The 9,317-nt window shown below is 45.7% G+C and overlaps 1 long non-coding RNA gene across 1 annotated transcript; it reads left to right on the top strand.

Moving 5' to 3' along the window:
* The first annotated feature begins 5,868 nt into the window (after positions 1-5,868).
* On the top strand, positions 5,869-7,848 carry LOC139048377 (uncharacterized). Its single transcript, XR_011507647.1, has 3 exons — positions 5,869-6,096; positions 6,190-6,299; positions 7,776-7,848. It is a non-coding gene; the product is annotated as an uncharacterized lncRNA (long non-coding RNA).
* Positions 7,849-9,317: the final 1,469 nt, after the last annotated feature.

Below are 9,317 nucleotides of genomic sequence, written 5' to 3'. Positions count from 1 at the left end.
TGCAAGCAGCCAGAAAGAGAGCAAAATTGCTTTGAGCAAAAGTAGCTCAAAATTACTTTTTTGTGCACAAAGTAAATAAAAAGTGTCACTGTGATTATTGTTTGTTTTGTTCGTTAAAAAGAAAATTAATTAAGGTTTGACCTTAATAAATATTTGTTCATATGTATTTAACTTCGTCCTTGTCACTGCTCACAGATCACTTCCAACTCATTTGCACGTCCCATAATATCCGCGGGCAACTATAAAAAATACATGTGTCAATTAAATTTATTAGGCGAAGAAGCGTTGACGGGAGTGGATCAATTCACCACAGCGTTGTCTCAAGCGACTGCTGGGCGTGATGCGTTAATGTCCCTACGTCTGCACAGGCCACTCGCCATCTTTAATTAATACACATCTTAAGAATAAGCAGCAAAAAACAAAGCCCCCGCTCAAGGGAGCACCGTAGCGCTTTTATAGGGAAAAAAAATTGGTTTAAAAGCGGAATCGAAGTGCACAACCTCTCATTTGCGGTGTAGTTGCAGCTTCTAAAGACTAGCTAGACATGTCATTCAAAGGTCCTTGGCATAAAATACTGTTCGGGCAGCCAAAACACACTCGTCGAAGAGCGAACGGCACAGGCCAGTTGGGGAAAACGACCCACCGCAGAGATGACATCGTAGGAGTAGACGATGCGCGCTGCGTGAGAGATATGTCACTGCAGCGCCGATAGTGCACAGACACCGTGAAGTCCCCGTTACTTAGGCACGGTAGGTTTGTCACAAAACTTATACTGCGTATCTAAACTACATTTACCGTCGGATAAGCGCCTACAGGCCTGTCGGTGCAAACGACGCGTCGCAGCAGGAGCAGACGACGCGCGGCGCGTGACGAAAGACGCGACTGCAGCGCCGGTAGTTTCAGTGACACCCGTTTCGGCCACGTCGGCCAATGGGCTCGCATAGGGAGCTGTGAAACTGAAGTATGTCCGTTGGCGAGAGCAGTCCGTCACGCAGCCAGCCTTGGCAATCGAATGCTCCGTGAAGCCCAGGTGAAGCCCATGGCAAGCGGTTTTTTCTCCGCACACTTTAGGCATAGAATTTCTCACTATATTACCTGGAGGGAAATCTGGCGCCCTGGAGGGACCCTGAAAAGATTTTGACGATTTTCTACAAACGTACTGAGTCGTTATAGAGTAGGTCCTTCTGATCATTAATTGACACATCTAAGTGCTCCGCGTAAAGCGTGTAATTTATTAAAAGGCTTTAAAAAAGCACATCGCTGCCGATTGCAACACACTGCTCGGCGGAATTTCAAGCCGCCCCTACCCATATTAGAGTCTACTATAGGTCCGTTCGATTTATCTGCACTACCTGAACTAGTTCATGTAGTGCCACACTCGGCCATTCGTTTTGGCAGTGCAACGTGGCGCCCTCTGAACTACGGCGTTCGTTTTAAACAAGTGCAGGCGTCGTGCAGGGCTAGTTCAGGCAGACCCTGCACCGTGTTGAGAGGTGGTGCCGGTCGTGCACAAGCGCTACAGCCATGGCAGCAGACGACGGCAGCATTTGCGTTGCAACAGGCGGCGTGGCAACGAAGCTGACGCCGATCGTCAATGAAGATGAGAACCGTGTTTGGCGATAGGCGTGTTTGGGAACCGTGTTTGGGAACCGTGCGATAGGCGGAAAAGTCTTTTAAATTCAAAATCAAAGTAGCGACTCACGACTTCTTCACACCCTAGCAAAAATGCCAATAGAATTTTCTATTGGTCCAATAGAGCTGTGCTATGGGTTCTATAGGTAACTGATTGGAACTCTATCGGTTTTATTAGAATTCTATTGGTACCCATAGGTTCCAATAGGTGACATCTATTTCTTGCCTATAGGTCCGATAGACTTTGCATTGGTACCAATAGGGGACAGCTATTTGTCACTTATAGAACCAATAGAGGACAGCTATTTGTCACTTATAGAACCAATAGATTTGTATTGGTACCAATAGGGTCAAATAGATGCCAGCTATTTGTCACTTATTGAACCAATAGATTTGTATTGGCACCAATAGGGTCAAATAGATGCCAGCTATTTGTCACTTATAGGACCAGCAGAAGTGGTATTTGTACAAATAGGGGCCAGTAGAGCTTGTATTGGCACCAATAGAGTGAAATAGATGACAACTCCTACTTCTCCTATAGAGCCAGTAGAGCTTGTATTGGTACCAATGGGCATCAACAAGTGGCAGGTGTTATCAGCGACCTAAAGACTAATGTGGTTGCTATTGGTACCAGCAGGATACTGCTAGGAGTTTTGAGTTACTTGGTTCAAATTTAGTCAGTAGAACATTATTTCCTGTAGAACCGAGAGCTTTATTTGGATCAACCTTAATAAAATGGCAGTTTTGATTCATTCAATAGAAACTGCATCAAATATGAATGAGGATTTTTCAAAATGTGGCAGCAATTTTACTAATACCTGATGCCTTAGTCGCTCAGTAACAATTCTCTATTAATTTAACTTGTGCAGATATTCTGCCCAAAATTATGCTTATGCTATAAACTTGTATAAAGTTGAACAAGATTAAGATTCACAGGAAGTGAAAGGCTTCATGTGATCCAGTGGTTGATCAAAGAATGTCGCTGGAGCATATAAACAATGGAATTGTGTTCATCAGGGCAGGAAATGCTTTTCTTTGCAGCTTTCATGTGCGCGTAGCCTACTCGTTTTGAGTTATTGCCGCCTCAAAAAGAGCCAACAGCAGCACTACCAACTGTTCCCCCTATATCGCTTAACACCTGCCACTTTCTTTTTTAGACTTTGATTACCCCAGCTTACTTTATGCACCAGCTTAATCTCTTTCTCACCCATTGAGGGTACGGAGCAATTTACTCATGCCTAAACGATGCTCAGAAAGCAGTTGCTGCCCGACAGTACGTCATCTTGTCAAAATCACTCAAAATTACATTCCTTGTTAAATCACTGCTAAGGCTTGTGGCATTAAGGACATGCTATAAACATGCTTCAAATACGTGCATTTACACATTACCAGGCTTTTTTAATGGCTGCGGCTTTTGTAGTTTCCTTTTTCATCCTTATAAATCTTCCCAAGAACTTGGACAGTGCTTTGGCACCGTGCCTTAAGCAGACTGTTTCCTGTTACCACTAGAATCAACCTTCATTGCATTCTTTTAGATGTAGCTCTTGTCTCCTTTCTCAGTGTGGAAATATTTCTTTTAAACCCCAATTTAATGTGTGCAGTTAACAGTTTCCATGCATTTTATAATTAGCTCCGTCTTTCCGTGTCACTTCAACGTTTAGGCATTCGTGCAGACCAGCACAATACAGGTATAGTGAAAGTGCAGACAAGAACAAAGTGCTGGTTTCGAACAAACATTTATTTTAAATGTGAAGCATACATACACATAGAAAAAAAGATAAATGAGCAAGGGTGTTGTGGGAACTTGTAATTAACAGTTCTTGAACCTTTATAAAAGACAAAAATATTAAGTTTATATGATCAGACATGAGAACGACCAAAATCTAGTTCCTAGTGCCAGCAGCGCAATTGCTACTGGCAACTCATTGATCACACACTGAATGGGCCACAAGGAAGTTTTGTTACAGTTGAACACTCTGGCACCACCAGTATTGAATGTGAGAGTGATGTCGCTCCACCCACTTCCCTCCATACGCTTGCGATACAGTGCTCCATCTGTGATGTCAGTGAGCACTGTATTTTTGTTTGAAACCTCACGCAGATTCTTCTTCTCAAGTGAGTCGAGAAGTGCCGCAGCCACCACCTTACTCGAAAGTAAAACGTCAATTTGTTCCTGCAAATTCATAACTGCATAAAAATTGTGCGCCGAATTCCGGGCATTGCAGTTTGAACAAACAAAACTGTGTGCTTCAGCATTGGCAGCAGGCGTACTGCAGGTCGTAAAAAAGTAGTAGCGCTTCATTAATTGCCTCTGCCAATTTTTCCACGCCTTCCTCAACAAATATTGAGAGGAAGGCAGCACCTCGGCTCCCAGCAAAAGGTTCACCACATGTACTAGCTTTTCCATGTCGCTCCAGTTGAGCCCTGCTCACGTTGAGCACGCCATCAATGTAACCATTGCATCAGCAACACTCAGGTTGGGCAGACGTTCCCCTAAGAACAATTTCATGAAGTCGTCCTCGCCGTCCGCCGTGTCCACGCAGTTGCTTTCACTGCCCGCATCCGCATGTGCAGACCCTGTCGGTTCTTCGCTTGCACGGTCATTGACGATATGTTGCGGTGATCTCCGGCTGCGATCGTCATTTCTTGTGTTTTCGGCGACGTCGTCCACTTCAGCCGGCAAACAATTGTAGTCTGGTTGCACGCTGTTGTCCAAGTGAGGTGGCGAGTTCGCTGGCTCCACAGTCGGAGACCGCTCGCAGCTCAAATTGGTACCGGGATTAGAGCTTCCCTGGACACGCTGATAAAAAAGAGTGCTTCGTGGAACCGTGAAATTCGCTCCAGGCTTCAAATAGCACTTGCGCTTCCTTTTCGGGTTCACGTGCACTGCTACCGGCGACGCCCCGATTTTCCATCACTCGCAGAAAAAATTGGAGGACGCTTAAGCTTCGCCTTCAAGAGTGGGACGCGACAGCGTTCCCGTCGACCCGCCAAGGGGTATAAGACAATGTGCTACGGCACAGCGATCACTTACGATGCGCCCCGCATCGGACTTAGCGCCCACCTATCACGCGGTGAGCGTCGAGCAACGCAGCGTTCGGCGCGGCAACGAAACGTGCGCCTGAGCGAACGGAACGAACCAAAAAACTCGGTGTCTCGGAGGGGAAACGATCTACGCCAGCCAAACGTCGCGATCGGCACGGGCAGAGAGATAGATAGTAATCTAAAGAAAGGACCGGGAGCACGGCGAAGCGTCGTCAGGGGAGAGGGAGTCCCGCGACGCGGCTGGCAGCGGTCCCAATGCGCGCGCGGTGCGCCTCCTGTCGGGGCAGCGCCGTACATTGAGAGGAGGGGGTCTTCTGTGTTTGCCGCAAGATGGCTCTGCGTGTGCGGAAAGCGCAGAAGAAATGCAGCGGAAACGCACTTCGCAACTCGTGTAATTGTGACTTCTGTACGTTACATGTTCATAATTACCGATATACACCGCAGTATAACTTTCCACGGCTCGTTTCGAAGGCAACACCGCATTCACTAGAGGCGCGTTTGCACCGCTTGGAAGCATCGAACTCGTGGCCGAGTGGTAGCGTCTCCGTCTCACACTCCGGAGACCCTGGTTCGATTCCCACCGGGCCAATCTTGGAAGTTGCTTTTTATTTATGAAGCGCCTGCCGTGATTTATCGCTCACGGTCAACGCCGCAAACGCCGACACCGACGCCGACGACACCGGCTTTTCTGCGACACGAGCTCCTTAACGCTATCGCGTTAAAACGGACGTTCGGAAGGCGAGGAATGTCGCGGAGATAGTCACCAAGCAAGGACTCTCGTAAAACGTGACCACTACTACGGGAACCCAATATAACAGACACAGAATTATGGCAATTACGGTAGGCAATCACAGAGCACCATACAAAGACAGAATTTAAAAACGTGTAGGGGCACAAAAAATTTGACGATGAGTCGTCGCGTGGTGACGCTGTATGTTTTACATTATTTTGCTTTCTCACATTACTGTCTTCATGCACCTAATGCAAAAACGTTTCTAAGCATAGCAAACAAAGCAAGAAATAAAAAATAGCAAAGTAAAAAAAGTATATTGCTCGTTTTCTCATTTTTAAAGCCACGGGGGAAAGAAAATGCGAGCCGACGGGAGCCATTGCTAGCCCACGTTCGTGCTGCCATGACACAACGTGGTCACGTGGCGTCGGCGGCGTATTTTATGGCGGCGTTGGCTTGCATCCGTAGCTCTAGTAATTGCGAGTGTTCGTCGCTTGTGCTTGCGCTGCAATGTACGCGTCGGTCAGATTTCGCGACGACGACGCGCGAGATGTCGTTAGCATCGGAGATATAAAAAATTTCAGCTCTCAAAGCATTTCAGACTACCAAAGCAACAGGTGGTACAAAGTGCACTGGAAGGACGACCATCGAAGTGGCTTTTCTTCGAGCGCAGATTCTGCGGTTGTTTGGTAAGTTAAATTCTAATACATACATTTGTTCTTCTATAATATTTGCTTATATTTAGGCTGCGTTTGATTTTGCTGTGCTCTGATTTTGCGCAGAGACAAAAGAGGCTGCACATCAACCGACAAGGCGGGTCCCACTTCCTCCACGCCCGTCGGACAGTGAGGACAGCGAAATGTCAATGTCCAGCGCGGATTCATTGGACGAGGTAATGAAATTTCACTCTTACGTCTGGCCGCATAAGTTTTGCTTTGCCTTTTGTGGCGCTGCACGTGCCCAGCTTCTACAGATATCGAACATTATAGAGCTCAACATGCAACATGCAGCCTGTTTGACAGGAGAGAAGGAAAATACCGTTATTACATTGTTGTGTGGAAAACAAAATGTCTTCATTTATGTTAAAGCTCTCTCTCCCTCAATAACATCGCCCTAACTTGTAAGAAACTTTAGGGAAAAGGCCGCAAGCTTAGCAATTTGCATGGGTTAATTGTTCACGTATGTATAATGGTGGCGTAGATGAATTTCATTGTTTGTTGAAAGGAATCGCTCATAACGCACGTGGAGCTGATTCATATATTCCTAACCTGTAAACCTCAGTGCTACTGTTTTGCATGTTCAACAAATTTCATTGGAAACTTTATGCCTGCTCTGGACGCATTCAAGTATGATGCGCTAAAAGGTATGCTTTAATCCAGTCATGTTCCTTGATTGGCCCCGAAGAAAGCATGTTTTTTTTTATACACCCCTCAGCCATAGTCTGTTCTTTCAAAAGTCAGCGACATGTTCCTTTGCAATTTTCTCAATGTATTATTCTAATTGTAGCTGCTCAGGGCTTGTGTGTTCGAGATTGACGCCACTTTTTAACAATACTGTTTTCAATTCAAAGCTTTCTTTGCCTACCTCCCAAAGCTTGGCATGGTTGTATAAATTGGACAATTTATTGCCTCAATGACTCGGCACAAGCTGTCAGTCAGTTAAAAAATTATAGGTCGTGTGGTGGGATTTGAACCTCGGTACTCCAGTGCAGCATCAGATGCACTGTTCATTAGGCCATAGACGCACAAAGAACTGCAGTATAGCAACCTTACCCCTCATTTCCCTCTTGCAATTTAGCACTTTGAAACACATGGCACATATGCCATATTGCATACAATTTGCTTTTGAAATTTAAACATTGCATTGTGGTAGGTGGTAGTGGAGCAAGTGCCCAAAAAACCCATGAAGCCATGCCATAATTCGCAACCATTTTTGCTGAATCCCATTAAAGTGTGTGTGTGTGACAAGACTGGCTGCAGTAGGAAGGCTGTTTGGTGAAGCTTTCTTTCTGATGTATGAAGGTATAGATGCTGTTATCCATTTGGTGATAACACTGTTGTGTTTCTCCACAAATGTCTGCAAGGTATGCTGTTCTGACTAAGGGTGACTGCAAGATACATTCGTCAGTGAATTCACTACATGCAGAGATGTGACATATGTCACATCTCTGCATAGGTGTTATATAAGACCACTCTGGATTTCTTACCATGTTTAGCTCTTTGTTATTGCTGGCTGATCAAATTTTGCTTATTGTTTCCACAGTGAGTGGGATCAGCCCATTTTTTTCATGTTAATATGCCATACATACTTGTCCTTTCAGTAGTACTTCAAAATCTTTGTTTTCACTTGCTGACCTTTCCCATTTTAGTTTTTTTCAGGCACTACCTTGAGAAGCGGTGCAGCAGTGAAGATGGCATAACAAGGAGGCACAACATGCTCGGAAAGCTTGTTGCTGGAAAGATTGCGGATCTGATGAAGAAGTAATTTTATAAATATTATTTGTAAATAAATACATGCCTATTTTCAAATGAAATTTGTTCTTTTTATAGACTGGTTGCCACATTGCAGTCCTCACTGCTGTATAGCACCATTGTTTTGATACATGAACAATGTGCTTAGACCAGTAGGCAACACTACCAATAGACAAATACACTACTAATAGGCCAATAGAGTTCCAATAGACAAATACACTACTAATAGGCCAATAGAGTGCCAATAGACAAATACACTACCAATAGGCCAATAGAGTGCCAATAGGCAAGTATATTACTAATAGGCCAATAGAGCACCAATATATACCAGTAAGCCACCAATAGGCTTATACAATACCTATAGACCAATATGTTCAATAATCCCATAGCCTATTGGTTTTTCTATTGGTCATTTTTGCTAGGGCAGTACTTAGGAAGTCTATTGCGTTGCAACCTAGTTAGCTTCAGCGCTAGAATTGTGACAACATCGTCGAAATCCTCGTCTTCACTGTCCGAGTCCATCAGCTCAATAACTGTTTGAACGATGGCTGCAGATGATGGGCCGCAATCCATAGCGGTTTCCACCATATATCAACCAGCCTGTACACCCTTCAATACACTTTCGCCTAACCGCGGGCAGGCTGGATCAATCCATGAACAAAAGTCGACGTGCAGCTAGCGAAGCGCCAAGACCAGCCGAAGGCCTGCACTACCTGCACTTCAGCATTCGTTTCAGTTTGGCGCTAGTGTCGCGCTATGCCTGCACTGCTGAACTGGTGCTGCATGAGTGTGGCACTTTTTCTGAACTGCCAGGAACTAGTTCACGCAGTGCATAATGAGGCCGGCGCTGGGTGCACGCACGTGGCAGCAGACGACCCCAAGTGGAGTCCGCTGCTGCCACGCATGATGACGTCACAAAAAGAAAACTTAGAAAAAAATACATGAAATGCTAACGTTATCGTTTTGTTGTTAAATACACTGCGCCTAAATAAATAAAGCATTTATTTTGTGCAGCGTTTTAAAATCGAAAATGACTGTCGGCGCCTACACGCGTGCACGCAGTGGGAGGACCGTTGCGATTCCTTGTGGCTGTGTGGTGTGCACAAATCACTGTGTAATATCGGCGAGTACGAATAACGTTGCCGTTACGAAGCTACAGAAGCTTCGAACGAACTGTGCTGCATCCACGAAACAGCACGACATGTCGCATCATTTGGACTGTCGGTTTCGAAGAGTCGTGGTAGCACAGCGCCAACGTTACTAGACTAGCTTCAGTTGTAAAACTCCCCGCCCGCGCGCTTACAGCCGCTGTCGCCACTTCTGTGACAGCCGCCAGGTGGCAACGCTGTTCCATCGGGCTCCACTGCAGACGCCTCGGCACAGCCTTGAGCTCGTGCGGACAGGCAGTTTGCGCGTGTTTCACGCTCGCTGGTGTTCTC

This window comes from Dermacentor albipictus, chromosome 8 (genome assembly GCF_038994185.2).
Source record: "Dermacentor albipictus isolate Rhodes 1998 colony chromosome 8, USDA_Dalb.pri_finalv2, whole genome shotgun sequence".
Classification (NCBI taxonomy): domain Eukaryota; kingdom Metazoa; phylum Arthropoda; class Arachnida; order Ixodida; family Ixodidae; genus Dermacentor; species Dermacentor albipictus.
Note: the sequence above shows the minus strand (reverse complement) of the source record. Positions and strands in the feature narration are given on the sequence as shown.